Raw genomic sequence first — 23,516 nt, 5'->3', positions numbered from 1 at the left:
ACCCTGTGATCTAGGAGAGTATATTTAAGTTCATATGGCATGGACAATATCTAGGTAGCGCCAAGAGTTGTTTAGTTGTGGCACCTACTCCAACGAGAGTTAGGTATGGTTCAGGCTTAGCCTATGATACTCACTTAGGGAGTGGGTATGTGTACCCACAATTATATGACCCAATGATACTTACTCTGGGAGTGGGTATGTGCACTAACAATTATATGATACCCTGTAGGTGACCCTATAGGCCCATATGAAATTGGTAGTAGGCTATAACGCTATTAGCCCACAAGTCACAAGTGGCCTTTAGCAAGATATTGCAATTACTCAATTCATACGGGGATTGATGATTCAATGTAACCTATCATATAACTATATCACATCTCTTTTGTTAATTAATATTTTGGTCAAGTGTGAGATATGGAATAATTATTTTTTGTCAAGTGTTGAGACTAGATTTTAAAAAGAAATTATTATTTTCTAAATTGATGGTTAAATTAGTTGGTAATAATTACTTAAGCTTAGATCTCAATAAGAGTGACTCAATAATTGTTTTAACTATGTGCATTGTTTAAGTTATTCAAGATTCATGGGAATTTTATAGTAATATTCTTTAGGTATAATCATGATAAAAATTGGTGGAATCATGCCCTAAGTGCAACATTCTAATTTTCTAAACCTTAACCTAGTTGCTAATCAAGGGTGAATTAGTAATTAGTGAGTAATTAGAATTTTGGATGAAAGTTTGATGATTTTAGTCTTTGGGATGTTGAATGAATAGATATGGGTGGTAGAATAGCTTTTCAAAATGATGGGTATGTAGTAAGGATTTCCCTTATTGTGCTATACGCCCTGGCTAATGCTCCCTGTGCCATGACCCATGGTACAGAAAATGGATTGAATCACTTGGTGAATTCACTTTCTTCAAAAATTAAGCATTTGAAGTGAATTCTGCCCAGTAGTTTCAACCTTTGTTTCAATAGAGATAAGAATGTGAAGGATCACGAGGTAAAGGATTCTTAAGAAAGGAAATATTTGTTTATGGATCTATAAATGAATTAATGAGGATTGGATTAGTTTTTTCTTTTTTTTCACAACTATATAATTTAGAGATGTGGTTGACTTATAATTTTTGCTGGTTGATTTCTAATTTTTTCCTAGATTTGCAATATGGATGTCAAAGGAGAAGGTGAAGATTGAAGATTTGTCGTTCTAGATTTGGTACCTAGTGATGTGAGAAAGATGGAAGAGAGAGATAGATGAATTGGCATGCGAGAAGATAAGGAAGAAAAGTGAGGGTTGAATATCTAGTGACATGTAGACATGTAGATCTGAAATTGCTATTTGTGGTTTATTCGGACACTTCACTTAAGGGTCTTGGATGTGTTTTAATGTAAGATGATAGAGTTATGGCATATGCTTTGAGACAGTTAAGACCGCACGAGGAGAACTATCCTACCCATGATCTTGAGCTTGTGGTAGCGGCGTTTGCACTCACGATATAGAGACATTACCTATATGGTGCATAGTTTAAGGTATACAGTGACCACAAAAGCCTCAAATATTTAGTTGATTAGAAAGAGTTGAATATGCACCAGTGGAGATGGATGGAGTTCTTGAAGAACTATAATTTTGAGTTAAAGTACCATCCCAACTAGGCTAATGTAGTAGTTGATGCGTTAAGCCAGAAGACGCTACATGTAGCATTCTTGATGATGCAAGAGCACAAGATGCTAGAGGATTTCTCTAATGAGCATAAGAATGTTTCCAATTTCACATTATACAACTTGAATGTCACAGTGATTACAAGTGAATTCTGTAAAGAATTGAGAAAAGCATAATTAGAAGACGAGTATTTATTAAAAATCTGGAAGGACATTGAGGAAAATTGAATGATGGCTTTTGGTTTCAGTGATGATGATTTCGTGTTGTATCATTACCGTATGTGTGTTCCTAATGATAAGGAGATTAGAGAGACTATACTATCAGAAGCTTACAGAAGCAAGCTAACAATTCACCTTGGTGCCACTAAGATGTACTAAGATATGAAGAAGTGGTGGTGGCGGCACGGAATGAAGCTAGATGTGATTGAGTTTGTTTTTAGGTGTTTGACATGTTAGAAAGTCAAGATAGAACACCAGAGGCCACCTAGGCTATGACAACCTTAGAAATCCTAATGTGAAAATGGGATAGTGTGTCTATGGATTTTATAATGGGATTGCCTCGTACTCAAGCGAGTCATGATGCTATATCGGTAATTGTAGACAGACCAAAAGAACAATTAAAACTCTCAAGGATATGTTATGAGCGTGTGATATTGAGTTTAGTAGAAGTTGGAATAAATACTTACCACTTGTGAAGTTTGCTTATAACAACAGCTTCCATATAAGTATTTAGATGGCTTCATATGGTTGAAAATGTTGATCACCTATTTGCTAGACTGAGTTAAGTGAGAGAAACATTTTAGGTCTAAATTTGGTAGATCAAACCATAAAGAAGATAGAGGTAATTCAACATAAGTTGTTTACTGCCTAGAGTCGACAGAAGAGTTATACGAATAAGAGAAGGAGACCGCTAGAGTTTATGATCGAAGACCATGTATTCTTGAAGGTATTGCCTATGACTAGTATTGGGAGGTCTATTCGAGCTAAGAAGTTGACTCCTAGATACATTGGTCCATTTGAGATTTTAGAGAGGATTGGGCCTTTGGCGTATCGGACTGCATTATCCCCACATTTGTCGGGTGTACATGATGTGTTTCATGTTTCACAACTCAAGAAGTACTAACCCGATCTGTCTCACATTATTGAACTAGAAGAGGTAGAGCTATAGGAGAATTTGACTTATCAGATTGAGCCAGAAAGGATAGCTGATATGAAAGATAAGCATCTAAGAAACAAGACTATTCGTTTAGTAAAAGTGATATAGAAGGGAATGACTCCAGGTGATGCCACTTAGGAAATAAAGGAGAAAATGAGGTAAAAGTATCCCCATCTTTTTCAGTAAGGTAAGATTTATATGATTTATTGAATTTTGGGGAAAAAATTCTTAAAGGGAGGGGAGAGTTATAACATCTGAAGAATTTTAACCCTGATTTATTAACTTAATTAGGGTAGTTAGTGAGTTAATGAGGTGTGTGGCCAAAGAGGCTTAACTTGGCATAATTGTTGTGATTTTAGCCCTAGAAGTGGGTCCAGATCAATGGTGGGCCACTTGAGCAAGGAAAGATGATGAAAAGAGTGAAGAGTTGTGTTCTATGCCACACACCACGGTGCGTGGTTGGTCTGCCACGATGCACAGAAACAATTTAAACATAACGGGCTCCTCTATGCCATATGCTACGGCGAAGGGTATCGTGCGTTGCGGCGCACGGTCAAAAATATAATAAATCAGCTCATGATTTACATGAAAATAAAAGAGAGAAAGAGGAGGAAAATAAAGATCTTGGTTTTGGCTCTGCTAAGGCATGACTTTTGGTCTCATTGTTGATAGATTGAAGCTCCCAAACACTTAAGGTAAGGTTATGGTGCTTTCTTCTTCCTTTCTCTCCCTCATTTATGATTATTTATGGTAGGGTTTGAGTTAGGAGATAAATTTTTGGTCCATAAAAGTATGAGTCTGATTCCATTAGTTAAAATGAGATTAATGGGAGTGATTTAATGTATTAGAACACTACATTGATGATTTTGCAAGTAGTTGGTTTATAGGAGCATTGAATGTCTGAAAATTAGTATTTATGAGGTAGTTGGGAGAGATTAATGTGTATTAATGATGGTTTGAGGTGTTATCAATAATAATGTACATTAATAAAACCTTATGAGCCCATTAGGTATGAATGGGTAGTGATTATGAGTTGTAAAATAGTGTATGAGGAGTTTTATGTTGATAAAGCTTAAAGAGCTAGATGATGATCATATCCTTGTGATTTGGTTGTAGAGAGGTTTGTCTTGGCACCTTTCGAGCTTGTTGAAGCTTTAGAAAGTTGATATAGTAAGGGGTAAACCTTTGACCTCTTAAAGGTTTGAGGTAACCAGGGGGAAACTTAATTTTTATAGTTGTATGTTAATTGTGTTTGTGAAATGTGATTTATGAGTTTAAATTGATTATGCATATTTGAAAATACATGATTGTGAAATGCTTTTGGAGAAAAGAAAACCTTGATTCTACCACCCTTGATGTTTTATGAAATTACTTGTGATTTACTACTATAGGTGGAGAATTGTGATGAAATATGAGTTAATTATGAGCATATGTGTTAAGTGAGTTCATTATTTGAGAAATGATAGTTAAAATGCATATTGTGTGTGAAATATACATAGCATGATCATTGGCGGGAGTTCTCTTAGGGAGAGGAGTAGATTAGTTGAAATCTATGTGGTATTAGCAGTAACTGTTAGAATCGAGAACTAGCCTTGGCACCGACCATTGGAATGGGAAGGTAGCCATTGTCCCATGATTGATTTGGGACTGTCCTACTTGTTCTATGAGGGACTCAAACCTAACTAGCTCCACCGGTTCATAAGGAGGCTAGATTAGGGGTACAACACTCCATAGTTGTTAGTATTGGGGGAAATCGGATTACATATGTAAGTGAGTTAACCCTAGCCCGGTAGCTCCTCATAAGTGGAAGGCTGGGTTAGTCTATGAAGGATGTAGTCTCGTGATAGCCACTGGTTTTGTGTCGGAGGTAACAAGAGGATATAAGGTTGGCATATGATCATGAATATAAGTCTGGCCACATAGTTATTAGTTTTGTGGTCCGACACATGTTAAGGGCATATGGTTATTATTTTTGTGACCTTGAGTTATGTTTTTGAAAACAACAGGATATAATGTTTTGTGACAAACCCGATCACATAGTTGTTAGTTTTGTGAATCGTGGCCCAATACTATGTGATATATGTGTTATGTGCCTATTTGCATCTATTTACAATTAATATGTAACTGTAAGGGTTAAGTGAAACTTGGTTACTGAGTGGTTTAACTCACCCCGCAATTCTCAATATTTTGAGGGACTAGCTCATTGGATCCGAGTCAGAAAAACACACAGAGACTTAGGATTTATGGAGTAAATCCTCTTTATGTCTTTCTTTAGTTGTTTACATGTGTAATTGCTAATGTATTTGCCAACTAGGAGAAATTGTCATGTGCGGTGTACTACTTGCATGATTTTGTAATTAACTAGTGTGTTTTGTGCCATGGGTTAGTGAGTTTTCGTTATGAACCTGTGGATAAGGCTAAAATACTTGTGCAAATATAAACATGTGTATTTTTAAGAAATATGAATGAAATGGTTGATTTTGTGCAACTTTTCCTCCCCCTCTATGTTTTGTGAAAATTGGGGTTGAGTGGTGATTTTGAGAAATATGTGTTTTTTGTTGTGTGTGGTGTGTTGCACGAGTCCACAAGAGTCCATTGAGTGTAGTCGGAGGGTTAGTATAGGCTATTGGCATGTGTGGTTGAGTTGGGACACCCTATTTTGAAAATTTTATAAAAATGTTTTAAAATAGGTTTTTAGTCCAACTTTTGATAGAAAATGAATTTGAGTGTGAAACTAGTGCTATTAGCTAGAGCTAGGAGAAACCTCCATGTAAATACCAAAACCACCTTAATCGGACATCGGACGGAAATTTGAGACATATTGAAAGTTCGCTCCCTGTGCTATCAAATGACAACATTGATCTATCAAATTTTGTGCAATGTGTTGCGGCTCATGGCACCTCATGCCACGATGCATGGCATAGAGGTGATAAGCCGTGGCGCACGAACCGTAAGCTGTGGCACACATGTTAAATTCTGTGTAAAAATTTATTTTGAATTTTAAAACTCATTATTTGGGTCCCAATTGATTTCTAAGCTTCCGCTTTGTTTTTAAAACTCTGATTTGGTGTCCTTAAAACATGTTTCAAATTTGAACGGCCGAAAATTGGGATTCCTTGAAATAAATTTTGGGAAACTTATTTATAAAACCCTACAATTTAGTAATTCTTGGAGGGTTAAATCCTAGATTACCATGATTTGGAGTTATTTATGGTTGAACCTCAGGGAGGTTACACAAGAGGCAAAAACACTTAAGTTTTAAGGTGAAAGTACAAGTCTTCTATGGTCTTACACACATTGTACCACACTTTGAATCTACTCACCCTCTCTCTTAGTTTTCCATTACCTTTAGCTTTGTTTAATTCAATTTCAGACCCTTTTCATCTAAATCTTCGTCCATTATTACCATAGTAAATAATAAATTTACCCTAGCTCATTTTTCACCCATTCTCTTAACACTAGAGTTAGGCCCATTCACTCTAGACTTGAATCAAACTACCTTAATTTTATTTTCAGCATTCATTCTTTCATTCACTCTCATTTTTCAGCCTCCACCCTTCTCCATTCTCTCTCCATTGTTCTTCATGTTCTTCATCCCCATCAAAAATTCATCCAAAAATGCTTTGTAGGAGAAAAATTCTTAAATTTTATAGGTTGTAATATTATTGTGTTAATTTGATTTCTGCCAAATTTTGTAATTTTTGATCTTGTAATTTTCTATCAAAATTTTTTAAAGCCAACGAGGTTAAATTGCCTACTTTTGAGAAATCTAGAGAGCATCGAGGCAACTTGTGTCGGGCATATCTCTTTGCATACTTGTCCAAATTGGGTCATTTTTAGCTCATTTTTCTATGTTATCTTAGATATAAATTTTGAGTCAAGTTTTTTCAGTTTTAGTGTCCCCAAAATTTTTGAATTTGAGAAAAAATTTCATTGGGTCATTTTGGAGGAAATTCTAGCTCCGGAGTGCTGAAGCCTAACTTCAACCAGTTATTAGGAAGTTTTTGTTCAGCCAAAAATTCTAAAATTTTAGTATGTTGTTTCTATGTATCTCCCCTATTTGCATGTAATTTTTTAGGTTGATTGGATAAGTGGATTGCTCTAGGTAGGGTAGACAAGTACTGTACGCAAAAATAGGACACATTTTCTAGCATTGAAGCTTCACGAGCATTTCTAAACTACACTCATATTAATTTTGTTTCTGGACTCTAGTTGGCTATTAATGGTGTTTTTCTTAGTTTTGATTTGTGTTTTTTCTTTATGTTGAGTTTTTTTAATTTTTTTTACTTTTTCTTTCCATTTTTTAAATTTTAGGTTTTCTTTTCTTGCTTGAGTCCCAAGCAAATTCTGTTTTGGATTGGTTTTAAGTTTTTCTTTCTTTTGAGTTTTTTTTTTCTCATTTCCTTTATTTTTTAATTTTTTGAGTCATTGGTTTTTACTTTTTTTTTCTCTTCTAGCGCATGACATATGGGGATCCTAAGGAACAAGTTTCATTTGATCCTGAAATTGAAAGAACCTTATGGAAAATTAAGAGAGAACAAAATTCACTTGCTTTTTATTCTAATATGGAAGATCCCAATTTTAATAGTTTAGGACATCTTGGTATGCCTCAAAATTTAACAATGAAGTGCAAAACTTACCCCAAAACCTTATTGAACAAGTGGCTCAAAATGCCAATGTGGGTGCACCTCATGTAAATCAAGGGCAAGGCCGAGTTACTCCTAATGGAAATGGAAATGGGAAGCCATGCAATAATAGGATAAATGACCATCAAGGGATTCAATTTAATAGAGAGGGTGAGGGACATTATAATCTCTTCGATAAGGTCTCAATTAGGCAATTAACTGCACCTAATTGGCATGATAATCCATATGGTATGTATGTTCCCTTAAATGATATAGGTTTTGAAATTAAGCATTCTTTTATGCAATCATTGCAAAAAATCACGAATTGCCTAGTGAGGATGTTCATAGATTCTATACGGTCCCTATATCTTGTTTGTAGAACAATGAAACTAATGAGGGTGTATATAGATAAAGTCCAAGCTAAATTGTTTATTTTTTCGCTCGAGGGTAAAGTTAAAGATTGGTACATGAATCATCCTCCTCATATTAAGGTGCATACATGGGACCAACTTAGGATACTATTCTTGAGAAGCCACAATTACTTGTTTAGTATGAAAACTCTGGATCCTTTACTATTCCTTACATGATTGGTAACTTAAGATTTTCACATGCTCTTGTTGATTTGGGTATTGCAATCAATGTCATGCCATATTCCATATATGAATCTCTTAAACTTCATTGCATGTATCCTACTAACAAGATTTGCCAACTTGTGGATAGGAGTGTTAGAAAGCCATATGGAGTTATGGAAGACTTGATTGTGAGTATTAAGAATTTATTATTTCCTGTGGACTTCTATGTGTTGGATATGAATGATAAGGGTTGTGGAGAATACATCTTGATCCTAGGTAGACCATTTATGCGAACTGCTAGAACTATCATTAACATAGAAAATGGTTCTCTTGTTTTGAAATATGATGATAAATTTGTGAAGTTTAATATTTATGATGCCATGAAATATCCATATGAGGATTACTCATTACTTGGTGTAAATGCTATTGAATGTGTGATGGATGACATTGTTGATGAACATGCCTTTGCCTTGACTAGTTCTTCCATTACACCCTCTTTTGCATCATGTATTTCCTGTGCTTGTATGGATAGTTCATTTTATGATATTTGCAAAGAGATTGCTAGTTATAGATCTCTCCCTTGTTGATGACTTTGATTTATCTCATTGATAATTTTCCTTGATCAAGAGAAGGGTATCTTTTCTTGTTTTATAGGTGGTAAGGGCAGGCTTACCTCTTCTTGGCTTGATGTTCCAATGATTCCCGAGTTGAAGGATGGTAGCTTTTTTTTAAAAAAAAAGATTAAAGGCTTGCAAACTACTCAACAAAATGGAGATTTGTGCCAAATGAAGGAGATGACTAAAAGGTATATTGTTGTTGATGAGGAAACTGCTTTATTGTCTGTGCATAGAAAGAATATTAAGGCTGCTGGGTGTACTTTAGGAGATATACCTGGGATGGATCCATTAGTGTACACTTATAGGATCTCGATTAAGGAGGGTGCCAAAACTATTAAGCAACCCCAAAGGAGGTAAAATCCTTTAATCCTATATTTGATTAAAAGGAAGTAATTAGGATTTTGAGTGCAAGAGTCATATACCCCATTAATGATAGTGAGTGGGTCTCTCCTACTCAAGTTATGCCAAAAAAAAAGGGGTATGACTATTTTAAAAAATGAGAGCAAAGAGCTAGTGCCAACTAGGGTGCAAAACTCTTGGATAGTGTGTATTGATTATAGAAAATTAAATGATTCCACTAGAAAAGACTACTTCTCTATCCCTTTCATTGATCAAATGCTTGAGAGGCATGCTTACAAGTCTCACTACTTAGATGGGTTTAGTGGATACTTCTAGATTCTCATAGATCCTATAGACTAGGAAAAGCCCACCTTCACTTACCCCTTTAGTACCTTTACTTAGGAGAATGCCCTTTGGTTTGTGTAATGCACCTGGCACATTTCAGAGATGCATGATAAGTCTATTTTCTAATTTTATTGAGAAATGCATGGAAGTTTTCATGGATGACATTACTATTTATAGTGACTTATTTAATTCTTGCCTGACTACTTTAGATGATGTTTTGCAAAGGTACATGGAAAAGAAACTAGTTTTAAATTTTGAAAAGTGCCATTTTATGGTAAATCAAGGGATTGTTTTAGTGCACCTTGTCTCCTCTCAAAGCATTGAGGTGGATAAGGCTAAGGTTAAGGCAATTTCTTCCTTTCCTTCCCTACTTCCTTAAAGAGTTAAGAACTTTTTTAGGACATGTTGGTTTTTACAGGAGGTTTATTAAGGGTTTTAGTCAAATTGCCTTACCTAAAACTAGATTGCTTCAAAAAGATACACTATTTGTGTTTGATGATGATTGTAAAAAGGCTTTTGATATTTTAAAAAAATTGCTTTGCAAACCTCCCATTTTGAAATCCCTAAATTGGTCTCTTGATTTTGAATTTTCTTATGATGCGTCTCACTATGCTGTAGATACTATGCTTAGTCAGAAAGATGGTAACTTTCACATGTGATTGCATATGCATCTAGGATACTTGATAGCTCACAGATTAATTACACCACACAGAAAAAGAGTTGTTTACTATTGTTTTTGCATTGGATAAATTTCGATCTTACTTGATCTGTTCCAAGGTGGTTGTGTATAGTGACCATATAGCTTTGAGATACTTGATGAAGAAGGCCGAGTCTAAGCCTAGACTCATTAGATAGGTGATCTTGATGCAAGAGCTCAACATAAAGATTAAGGATAGGAGTGGTTCTACAAACCATATGGTCGACCATTTGTTTAGATTGGCTCACCTTGAGGAAGCTATGGTAAACTCTAACCCTTACTCTCTTGTATGTAATTCTTTCCTTGATGAGACCTTACATGCTATTTCCACTCTTGCTCCATAGTATGCTCATCTCACAAACTTCATTGAATGTGGTGTATTACCTCTTGATTAGTCTAGGTTAAAATTGAATAGCTAAAAGAGAGGCAAAATATTACTTATGGGAACCTCCTTTGTTGTTCCAGAATTGTAATGATTGCATTGTTAGTAGATGTATGGATGATGTTGATTTTGATTCTATTCTTGACTTTTGCCATTCACATGCTTATGGTGGACACTTTAGTACTAATAGGACTGGTAGGAAAGTTTTAAACTGTGGATTGTATTGGCCTACTTTGTTCAAAGATTTATATGAGTTTTGTAAGAGACGTTTGAAATGTCAAAAGTTTTCGTCTTGGGGAAAGAGACATGAGATGTCTCAAAACCCTATTATGTTTTGTGAGATATTTGACATGTGGGGCATTGATTTCATGGGACCATTTCCCTCTTTCTTTAGTTATAACTATACATTGCTTTGTGTAGATTATGTCTCCAAATGGATTGAGGCTATGCCTACTAAAGTTTGTGATGCTAAGGTTGTCATTAAGTTTCTCAAGTCTCATATTTTTTGTAGGTATGGGGTTCCAAGATCATTGATTAGTGACCAAGGCTTCTACTTTTGTAACAAGCTTATGAGCAAGCTCTTGGCTAAGTATGGGGTGAAGCATAAAGTATCTATACCTTACCATCTCTAAATAAATGGGCAAGTTGAGATATCTAACAAAGAGATCAAGTCCATTTTGTCCAAGGTTGTCAATACTAATAGAAAGGACTGGAGTCTTCATTTAGATGATGCCTTATGGGCCTATAGTACTACCTATAAAATCCCTATTAGGATGTCTCCCTTAGGTTAGTTTATGGAAAGGTGTGTCACTTGCCGTTGAAGTAGAGCATACAGTATATTGGGCCATAAAAAAAGTTGAATTTTGATAAGGAAGCCACAACTAAAGAAAGGTTGTTTCAACTTCAAGAGCTAGAGGAATTAAGGCTAGACTCTCATGAAAACTTAAGGATTTATAAAGAGAAGACAAGATCCTACATGATAAGATGATAATAAGGAAGGAGTTTAACGAAGGAAACTTGGTTCTATTATACCAAATAATATACATACATAAACAAGTCAAACTCCTCTCTAGATAGGAAGGCCCTTTGTGGTTATTAAGATTTATCCATATGGTGTCCTTCAACTCTTACATGAGCCTTCGTCCAAAACTTTCCAAGTTAATGGGCACCTATGCAAGCTCTACAGGAGGCGATCACAAGAAGATGTGGAGGGACATAACTTCAAACCTCCATGACTGGCTTTAAGGTTGCATCTCTCTAACTCATACCCTTTATTTGCTTTGACTATTTACTTAGCACACATGTTGAGCATTTTCTGGCATACGCCTACTAACACTTGTGCACACATGTAGATCACTTGATTCTTGCTTGTGATTGTGCTTTGTGGTATCCATTTTGACATTTAAGTATGGGGGAGATATGACCTGTAATGCCCTAACTAACATTACTATACACTCCACTACAAACAATCTTACTAATCAAATCAAAATCATTTGCTTTAACAACATTGAAAGCTAGCCTTGGGATCCTAATAAAATATTTTTAGAAATCATTTTATAAATTACTCAGGGTATAAAACTGCACACAAAAATACATACACAGTGGAAGAATTTAATCTTAGTGCATTAAAGATCAAGAAAACATGTGCATCTTAGAAAAATTAAGTGAAATTTGAAACTGTGCACCATGGCTTGTGCCATATGCATAGTAGTATATGGCACAGAGGCCACAGTTGCTTGCTCTGTGCCGTGCACTGTGGCTTACGGGTACATGTGCCACGACATACACACTTGAATTTGCTGTCAAATGATAGTTTCTTATATGAAATTCAGATGTGCACCATTTCCTCATACGATGTTCGATTAGGATGGTTTAAGCACCCACACACTTATTTCAAAATCTAACTAATGATACTAGTTTCATTTCAATCTGATATCTCTATCAAAAATTGGATAGTAAAGTGCAATTTGACCATTTTCTAGCAAAAGTTTTTCACTTAAATGTCTCAATTTGAAATCAATTATCATTAGCCACTTTTTGGGCATTGACCATGTCTAAATGGACAATACATACCTGATTGACCACACACATGCATAATATATCACACATACACATATTTAGCCTGTAAACTGCCCATTTCACACTTTGGGCTAAAATCATATTTTCACTTCTTTAATCCCATACAAGGCCAAATCACTACATATACTCTTCAACAAACCCATATTCACACACATATGCATTCATCCACTAGCCTATCCATTCATGTCATCTTTCACACATACACAAGGGCTAGGGAACTTCAAATCATTAAACATACCACAGATACAACTGTATACAGATGTTTGAATCCTATGAAAACTTATACATATTTACTACTACTAACCATAAATTTATCACGCTAATTTTTACAAAGACTTAGGTGAGAGATGCCAACTTAGCCTATATCCTTTCCTATTGATCCACTAGCATCAGAGCCTAAAAAGTGTAAATAACCATCAGTGAGATAAAAATATGAGTAATTGATATAACTCATTTAATTCCTATTACCATAATATGACTATGCTCAAGTAACAAAAATAAAGTAATATCATATATATATTAAAGTATAAAGAAATATCATCTTTTCAAGAGTATTTCTATACAAAAACACACTAACATAATTATCTTGCTACTGAACCTTCAATGCTACCCGACATGAAACCATAGGCTCTCTTAGATCAACCACTTATCGATCAGAGCATACTTTTGATGGTAGAAATACCCGGCAAAAGGTAATCTAACCCACATACGGACTATGGTTTCCTGCTTCACACACTTGTGATAAAGGTGTTGTTGACTCCTAACTGCACCCTATCAGGCATTAGAGAGTTACCAGACTGTCCGAATGTCCCTTGATAATAGTCCCATAATGTGCTATATCGGATTACCCATGGTAACAGCCTATATAATGCTTGTACCAGATGTCCTATAGTGTTAGCCTGACCATATGAAGTTTTTCACTCACATATCTCCACACACACACACACACATCCTCACACATCCTAGGTGAACTCCCACCCCCTATGATCATGCTCTTTCACAATTATCACTATTTGTCCACATTTCCACACATATACTTTCACATTACATATATATATATATATATATCATTTGAAATTAAATGACCTTTCAAATCTCATTTCCCAAACCACTATACATGCTAAAACCATTTTAATAACAAATCATGCACAAAACTCTTAAAATAATAATTATCACTTTGTATTTACTTTTATACAGTTATAATAGTTAATAAACACAATAAACTATATGGTTACCTTAACCCTTCTATTTACTAGAAAGGGTTACCGTGTTCCCAACAACCCTATTCAATCTCCTTCCTTATAATTCATGCATCACACACTAAAATCTACGCATAATTGGCAATCCAAAGTCAATTTTCACTATTGACAAAAGTGCCAATTGTCACATTTAATTGCTTAATTGCTATCACATCTACATTTCACACTCGATTACATGCATTACAACTAACTACCCCTTATTACAAGCTTTAACATTTCTAGCCAATTTCTCTCACTACTCTTTCTCTAGATTAGGGAAAATTCTTGCCTACAGCTTTAAAGCTTTATTATTTTGTCTTAAGCCAATCACAAAGCACTAGTTTAGTTTTGAAGAACCTTTTTATTACTATAGGGTAAGAAATCAACTCCTTAAAACTCCTAAATTCAATTTCTTACTGGTTAAAACTAATAGAAAATAGGGTAGAATCAAAGGTTAAGGTAGTATGTAACTTACCCGATAAGTAATAGGTTAAAAACACCATCTTTGCTCCTATTTATGCTTGCCCTAGCAGATCTCCCACTCTTCTCCATGCCAAACCTCTTCTCTCATACTCTTCCTTTCTATTTTCATGAGCTAACATGTCCCTATTAATCAAATTTCTATACCCTGCGTCATGGCACATCCATCTCCTACTATGGCACGTGGCACAGTAAGGGAAATCCTCACTATGCTCACACATCTACTTCAGGATTCTACTCTTCCACTCATATCTATTCATATAACATCCCAATAGGTCAAAATAACATTTCACTACTTAGAACCCTAATCCCACATTAAATCACTGATTCATTCTTAATCAGTGATTACGTAGGATTAAAAATTCAGGATGTTGCATGACCCTTTCTATTAGGTTGAGAATCAGGTTTGTTTTCTTTATTTTTTTAAATAAAAGGGTTTTTGATTCTTGAATTGAGTGTTTGGTTTAGGTCTAGTATTTCAAAAAAATTTCCTCTTGCATTTTTCATGCATTCTTTTGTGAAAACATTGTCTAAGGACATGTTTATGCATACATTATGGACAATGCATGATTTAAGTAGGGGGAAGACAAAAATATTTGAATTTTTATTTTTTAAAAAAATTTGAAAACTTATAAAAAAAAATTTGTTTTGTTTTGTCTTGGGTTATTTAAGAAACTTCTTTTTGGTTTTTGGAACTTAAACTCTTGAAATGATGTTGCCTTAGTTGTTTTACCTTGTTAAACAAGCATTCTTTTAGATTGTGTGCAATTGATTAGAGAGGCAAAAGGCCTAGTTGGAAGAAGCTTAAACACTTTTGTGAGGTTTGTCTTTTGCATTCATGCCCTCCAAAACTTGTTTTTCCCCTTAATCATGGCTACATCATTGCATTTGTTGTAGGGAAGATGATAATGGCATTTATTAAAAAAACTAAGAGACTAAAAGGCCAACCTTGGTGGATTGATTACCCTTTTTGTTAGCTCTTTGAGCCTTTGTATATTTTGTTCATTTCTTAAACACTATCCCTATTTTACCATGGAGTGTATGTATTATTTTTTAAGTGCATTTCAACATTCTGATCTTTCTTATGGTTTAACTTAGCAAATACAACTCATTTTCCATTCTTCATTCTTCCATCATCCCATTTCATTTACGGAACAAGTGCATTATTCTCCTATTACTTGATACTCGAGATGACTAAAAAAAAACAAAAAAATGATGAAAAAAATGAAAATAAAAAAAAGAAAAAAAAGAAATAGAAAAGAAGAAGAAGAAAGAGTTTCAATAACAAGATTAATATTTGGGTTAAAAGTCACATATTCTGTTCTTTGCTTTTCACATTTTCATCCATTTTTCATTTTATATCTTTGAATGTTATTGCATATTTACATTGTGGCCAAGACTTAATTCCTTGGGCCAAACCCTAGCTTTCACATGCAAATGCAAGAGCTTGCATTTCATAGCTGCATTACATCCCATTAAAGTTCATTTGATTATTGAGAACATTTTCATATTAGTAGTGGAGAGGTAGAGGGATTATAAGCTTATGATAAGGCAATTTTACTAAAGACTTTAAGTGAAATTGTTAAACTTTAGACACTTGAGTGCTTGAGTATATACACTATCCTTATGAGGCTCTCTATGAAATTGTATCTTTTTAATGGTTTACTTATGGTTGATGAGATATTTTAGCAAGGCAGCAACATCTCTTGCATTTTTGTGAAAAATTTCCTTGACTTTTAACTTGATTACTCTTAACAAGTTGTTTTGTTTTACTTTGTTCTTGTTTTGAAATTTTGAGAGAGTTTGTTTTTTGTTTTAATTTTGCCTGGAGTGCAAAAGGTAAGTGTGAGGGAATTGATAACTCAAATTTATTACACACTTTTTTTTTATTATTGTTGACCAAAAATCATGTTATATTTACCCAAATTGCACACTTATTGCATTAATTGTGAGAAATCATTCAAGTGTAGGATTCTGTGCATTAAGGGCATTTTGGTCATAAAATTGGACTTTTCAGAAAATTTTTGAGAAAATTAGTCAAGATTTATTTTTTGTCCATAAGAACAATGGTCTAATTATATTTCTCAAAATATTTTTAGATTAAGAGTAATTAATTTTACAAGTTAACAATTTTGGAAAATCAAAGTTTTGGGTTGACTTGTTTTCTTGCACTTAGGCTAAGTTATTTTTGTGCATGTGTGTCCTTACAAATTTTAGGCTATTTGGAATGCCCCAAAGGATCTTTATGATTTCATAATTAGCTTTTATTATTTATTTGCATTATGCCACATATTTGGAAATTAATTTTAATTGAAAATGCAATTATTATTCATATGCTTTGCACTTTGATCTTGTGTGTCACATTTATTTGTGTATGGTTACACACCTTAGATTTGGCACACAAGGACCATTGTATTGGAATAATAGATGAGTCAAGAGGCAAAATACTTGAGTTTTGGGGTGAAAGTACAAGTCTTGCATGGTCTTACATATATTGTACCATACTTTGAATCCACTTGCTCACTCACTTAATTTCTCATTACCTTTAGCTTTATTTAATTCAATTTTCAGACTGTTTTCATCTAAATTTTCGTCCATTTTACCATGGTAAATAATAAAGTTACCCTAGCTCATTTTTTTCCCATTTTCTTAAAACTAAAGTTGGGCCCATTCACTATAGACTTGAATCAAACTACCTAATTTCATTTTCAGCATTCATTCTTTCATTCACTCTCATATTTCAACCTTCACCCTTCTCCATTCTCTCTCCATTGTCCTTCATGTTGTTCATCTCCATCTCATCTTCTTTCCTCCTATCTCATGATCCAACTATCAAAATCCTAATTCGGCTCCACCATTCTTCTTCTTCCACCTCACTCTTCAAACCTTAAGCTTTATTTTCTTAGTTTGGCTTCAAAATCCTCAAGGTGTTCATGAATATGGTTTAGCCATGGTGGAAGGATTTTGCTCAAATAGATTTCAAGATGATTAAAGGCTAAATCTACAAGGAGTGCCAGGAGGGAAGGATGCTTGAGGAGTCTTCAAGTGCCTCAAGGAAGGTTGAGGGTTATGGCCATTCTCTATTAAACCTAAGTTGATGTAATCATGTTCTTAAAATTAAGGGCATTGTTATATCTTGTTTTTATTGACCAAAATTGGTATCTAACTTGTTGGTTTATTATTTTTCCACTTGATTTCCCTTTGTGTAATTACTGAAACTTTTTTCTAATACATTGTAATTCATATAAATATATGTTTTATGTGTGTTGAATGTGTCTTACATTGGCTATGTGTAACATCCTAAAACTTTAAATCTAGAAAAATGGATTAATTAAGGGATAAATTAGTTAAAAATATGATTAATTTATTTAAGTATGTTTTTAGGTGGCTAATTGGATTTTTGGGTCATATTTGGCTCTAAATTGAGATAGGATGAAAGTCAGATCAAGTCAGGAGGCATCGAGGGGAGTAAAATCATGTTGTTTCTTGCTACATTGTGAGTCGTGGCTTACGTGGCGTGCGCTATGGCACACGGCATAGTAGACAACTCAAATTTTTGGGAATCATAAAAAATTGATAGATTTTGAGGTGGAAAACCTAGAGCACGAAGGAGGCAACTTTGGACACTCCTAGGGCATCAATTTGTGAGGATTTTGAAGATGATTTGAGCCTTTAATTCTTAGGTAAGTTTCCTACCCTTATTCTCTACCTTTTCATCTCATTTTCCATGGGATTTGGAAGAGTGAGAATTTAGTCTGATTGGATTAAGCCATGAGTCAATGTTTTGAAGGTTTCTATTGACTCTAAAGGTTTAATTTAGGTTTATTGATCTTGAATATGTGGTAATAGGAAGCTACTTTCTTGTTTGGTGAATTTTGGATCAAGCCCCAACTTGATCATAGGGTGTTGAAATATGATAAGTTGAGATATTGAGTTTATGTTGTGATAGAATTAGAAAGTAACTTAAAGGGATGATATGAATAAATTTTAATCTTGACAAGTCTATTTGTTGACAATATGAGTAAGAAGTGGGAGAATTGGGAGGTTAATATTAGCTAATGGTGCTTGTGTTAATCAAAAATTAACATATAGTACTTGTTGCTGTAGATTGTGGTGTGGGAAGACTTACCTTGACACAAGAAGAGAATTAATACCACGGGTAAACCCTTTTAGTAATAAAAGGGTTGAGGTAACTAGATAATTTGCATTGTTTACCTTATATAAGTTATTCTCAAGTTGCTTTTCTATGATTTGTTGAGTATATATGCATAAATTCTTTAAAGGTTAATTATTTTAGAAAAAGTGGAGTATTGGTTTGTAAAATTCTATATTTTTGAAGTAAATGAAAAGATTTTGTTATACTTATTTAAAAAGTTGTTTATGCATGGTCAAGTGGAGATATGTAGTGAAATGTGGCATATTAGAGGGTAGGAGATCACCCTAATGGAGATAGTGAAGATTAAGTCCATATGGCATTGCTAGCACATCGGGATGCCAGGTGCAACATTTACTCTCCTTAGTGCCCGAAAATGGGTGTGGTGTTGGAGACTTACTCTCCTTAGTACCCAAAAGGGTGTAGAGTTGAAGACTATGCTCTTTAGCATCCGCAGGATGCAGTGTTGGAGTAACGACACCCTAATTACTTGGAATAGGGGGAAACAGTAGTCCAGAAGTGGTTTAGGACACTTTGGCTAGGTAGTCCTACCATGGATGGTGAGCTTGGGGACCATACATATGGTTTGGTTTTATGAATAGCCTATTGGTTCGGTCGGGAGTATTAGAGGACCGGATGGTTGGGATCATACATGCAAATTTGTAGTGATATTATATGATGTGATTATGTTACTTATTTTAATGCTTGTTTATAACTTGGCTTGTTAATCAATAATGTAAATTATCTTAGTTACTGAGATTTTTATCTCACCCCGTGGTTAACATTTTACAGGTGCTACTAGTGAGACTGAGCCAGGGAGGGAATCGGGTAGGGGCTAGCATATCTGCTACACTCTTTGTAAAGCCTGATTTTGGTTTGAGTGGTGTACATAAACTTGTTATATGATATTATATGTTACCAACTAGGAATGCATATCATTTTAATTGGTTGCACTTATTTCATACTATGTTGTTGTGTATTTTAGCCTAATATTGTATATGAGGTGAATATGTGGTAATTTTTATAGTGATGGGCTAAAATGCTAATACAAGTGCAAGGAATGTTTTATCTATGTGGTAATAAAGTATTTGTAGTGTATTATGTGGCAATAGAGGCCAAATAGCATATATGATGTTGATTTGGTATTTTGGCCATATTAGGCAAAATGGCCATTGAGTGGCTAAATTTTGTGTTTCATATGTTTTTGTTTGTTTGATTGGTCACTCAAGTGCATTTTGGTCCATTGGACTTGGTTCAAGACTCACAATGGATTAATAGTATTAGTTATGAGTTTTGGGTACTTGGATGGTTGAAAATTTCTTTGGATAACTGACTTTTATATCTAAATGTCTAAAATTCTCATACGGTATCAGATCAAAACGAAACTTGTACCATTAGTTAGCTTATTGAATAAGCTTCGCGTGGGTGCTTGAATCACTCCAATCAGACATTGGATGTGAAAATGGCGCACGTTCAAATTTTGTTTAAAAAAGCTGTCATGACAGCATTGCTATCATGGACAGGTGTGCCGCGGTGCACTGTACAGTGAGAAAATTTGACATTCTATGCCACAACCCGTGGTGCACGGACCATGAGCTACGGTGCATGGACCAAAACACTAAAAAATAACATTTTTGGCCCTGTTTTGAAGTGGTTTGCTTCCTAAAACTTTTCCATGCTTCCAATACCTTTATAAATCCTTAAGTTTGAGCTCAAACTATCAATTTAAAGGGTTTTCATGGGATCCCAATTATTCCACAATTATTTTTAAAAGATTATTAATTTAAACCCTTATATGGATAATGTGAGATTAGGAGCAAATCCTTGCTCTTAATTATGATTGTTTAATGTGATTGTGTGGTGAATTTTGGTAATGTCAAGGTGGACATTACACTATGCATACCATAGGCCGAGCTACACATAAAGGGAAACTAAGGAGAAATTTGATCACTTTGCACTCAACTAAGGAATTTATTAGGGATTTGTACAAAATTGTGCAAGGACTTGGTTAATTGAATTGGTTAGGAAGGCGTACTTACACAAAAATATTATAAGGGGTTTAATTTGATCAAAAAAGTAGAAATTAACTTAGGCCTAATTAAAAAGAGTAGACAAGGAATCTAGCATCCCACAACTCTTAGAACTCTACTTTAGAAAGGGTTAAGACATTCCTACTTCCATTTCACTAGTTAATTAGGTTTTTAATTAAATCTATCCATTTAGTTTAATTAGCTAAAATTAATCAACTCTTGCTTAGTTTAGCTTACTAGTTTAGCCTTAATTAACCTTAGTTAGCTTCCTTAGTGAAGAATGACCTAAGTTGCCACTAGTATTATATTAGTGTTAACTTAGCTAGTTTGGAGTGTAAGCGACATACGCTCTCATCTACCCTACACCAATTATACTTAGCTCTTGGAAATTTAGGATTAAAACCTTAACTAATGTAAAATGACTCCACACCCAAGACTCAGGTCTAGATGGCTTTCTTTTACCTATAGTAGTATTTATATCTTCTTGTTCCTTTAGAACTTTTCCCTTCTCATTCTCCTTATCAATCTATTCACCCTTCTCTTGATTTGATATATTAGATGGAACAGAAGTATTGATGGTTACAATATAGTTAGTTGCTTCTACCTTTTTATTCTTTGATTTCTCTTTGTCAACATTTGTTACAAGATTTATCTCAACTTCACTCATATTGAAGTATTTCATGTGCATTGACATAATGAAATTATTAATATTCATACTACTAGCTAGTGTTTATGTATGTTTTGTAGTTTATATAATATACAAGTATTTTTAATAATAACAAAATGACATGCTTCAACTATTAAACAAGTTATAACGTCACAAGATGAGGGGTTGCTTTGGCTTAAAATATTTTATTTTTTCAAGTAGTCCCTTATCGTCCCTACTCTTGAAGTCTCTACCTACCTGTATGGCCACATATACTATTTAATAATTTTTTAAATCTCAATTGCTTACATATCTTCATTCCTAGTGCATTTTTATGAGATATCCACTTTGGTCATTGGCTAATTATATATATATATATATATATATTCTATGGTGTAATTGTATTTTGTTTTGAAGGAATATAAATTGGCATAGAAAACAAGAGATACAATCTCTCAAGCCAATGTCTTTGCAAATAGCCAAATACAGTGACCACTTGACTAGTCCAATACTGAACCACAAAGGCAAGAGAACCAATTATGGTGTAATAATATAAAACAAAGAAAAAAAATGCCACAAAGTCAAGCAACAGTTCCTCTTATGATTTACAATACAAGCAACCAAATAATAAACTATTAAACTAATAAACTAATGTTTGGATGCATCTATAAAAATCATATAGGAGCAAATAGCCACATATATATTCAAATAGCCTCATAAAATCATGATGATTGATAAACTAATAAACTGAAATAGAAGACAGTAAAGAGTAACAAATGAGAATCAACCAATAGTAGTCATGGATGTGAACTATTTGACTCTTAAGTTAGCAACGGCAATACACCTCTCCTTTTTCTAGACTATATTTAACTCTAAAAGCAATTAGCAAAATTGAGAAAAATAGGGTTAGAGATTCTACTAAAGTATTTTGGGCATGTGTTGGACTTCAATTAAGGTTAAAATTTAAAAATAATAAACACTTATTAATAGTATAATATTAATTATAAAAATATATTTAAAAATATAAAAAGTATGGTTTAGGTTTAGTTAAGGTTTAAAAAAAAACTAAAACTTGAACTAAACCATTTAGTTTTTTAATATATAAAAACGAAACCTTACTAATGATTGATTTTATTCAGTTTTGATTCGATTGGTTTGGTTTGATTGGTTTTGTTTGGTTTTGCTCACCCTTATTAAGATATGCGTTCTTCCTCTGTGTTTTAAACATGTATTATACTACTCAACTCTTTTCTCCCTATACTATCTAATTATTGTTCTCATCCGTAGCATAATGTTTTGTATGATTTTTGAATTTATGAGATGATTAAATTTTTTTGTTGTTGTTAGAACCTATAATTTTCAACCTTGAGTTCATAAGATGCTAAAACACATTAAGAATGAATCCCAAAATGGCTCTGAAATGCAATTTATGAGTTAAGAATTGAAAGAGGTAGCTTCAATTTTGGGTCTTTTAAAACAAGGTTTTAGGATACAAGATGGGTATACAAGCAAGTTTTTAACCACAATTCATATACATATTCATATTTTCATATTCACATACACTTATGCATCCTAGTTGGCAATATAAATTCTAAATACAACTTCATACATTCATTCATACTAATGGTAGTTATACCATACCCATCGAGATTACTCTTTCCTCAATTCCTTTTCCAGCCTTCTCGTGCTCTCTTCACCTGTGTACAAAGGTAACGGAGTGAGGCATATGTCTTAACAACTTGGATATAACCCAAATACTGGTTAGTAAGCAAAATCAAAAATAGGAAATAAAGTAGCATGCGTTTCAATAAAAGCTATATAATATGCACAAATAAGAATTCATTCTCATCAATCTCATCATGCTCATGCTAATACATTCCTAGTTCCACCTAGTGGAGCGATATCTATACTCAGACCAAGACTTCCAGTCTTTCATAAAACAGGGCCTACCATACCACTGTTTAAACTAGGTATCCTATTCATGGATAGTTAGTCTCCTAGGTTTATCATGGCAGAGTCAAGCTCTATGCTTGAGACCTTTAGGGGTTCCTAGCCTTACACAGAATAGGACCACGACCCCTTACCCTAGTCTAGGATACATTCATGGATTATTATCTTAGGTCCACTGTGGCAAAGTCAAGCTCTACGCTCGGGATCTTAAGGATCTCCTAAGTCCTTCTTGGCGAAGTCAAACTCTATGCTCAAGACCTTTAGAACTTCCTAAACTTGCGCAAAGTAAGGCAGTGACCCTCTACCCTAGTCTAAAGTACTCTCGCGGATACGATATGCATATCTATGCAAATGTCTCATCTCATACATCTTATACATTACTCACATACCTGCATACATATACCTTTACAATTCTGCTACTATATCAGTTCATAAATCACAATGCATATAGTTATATAACATACTTATAAATAATTTCACAAGCGAACAAGTAAAAGAGTTACTCCAGTTACCTTTTGCTCTTATTACTAAAGTTACCAATTACACTAA

This window comes from Prosopis cineraria, unplaced genomic scaffold, assembly GCF_029017545.1.
Source record: "Prosopis cineraria cultivar Desert tree isolate PC_DT_omini unplaced genomic scaffold, ASM2901754v1 PC5, whole genome shotgun sequence".
In the NCBI taxonomy this organism is placed as follows: Eukaryota; Viridiplantae; Streptophyta; class Magnoliopsida; order Fabales; family Fabaceae; genus Prosopis; species Prosopis cineraria.
Note: the sequence above shows the minus strand (reverse complement) of the source record.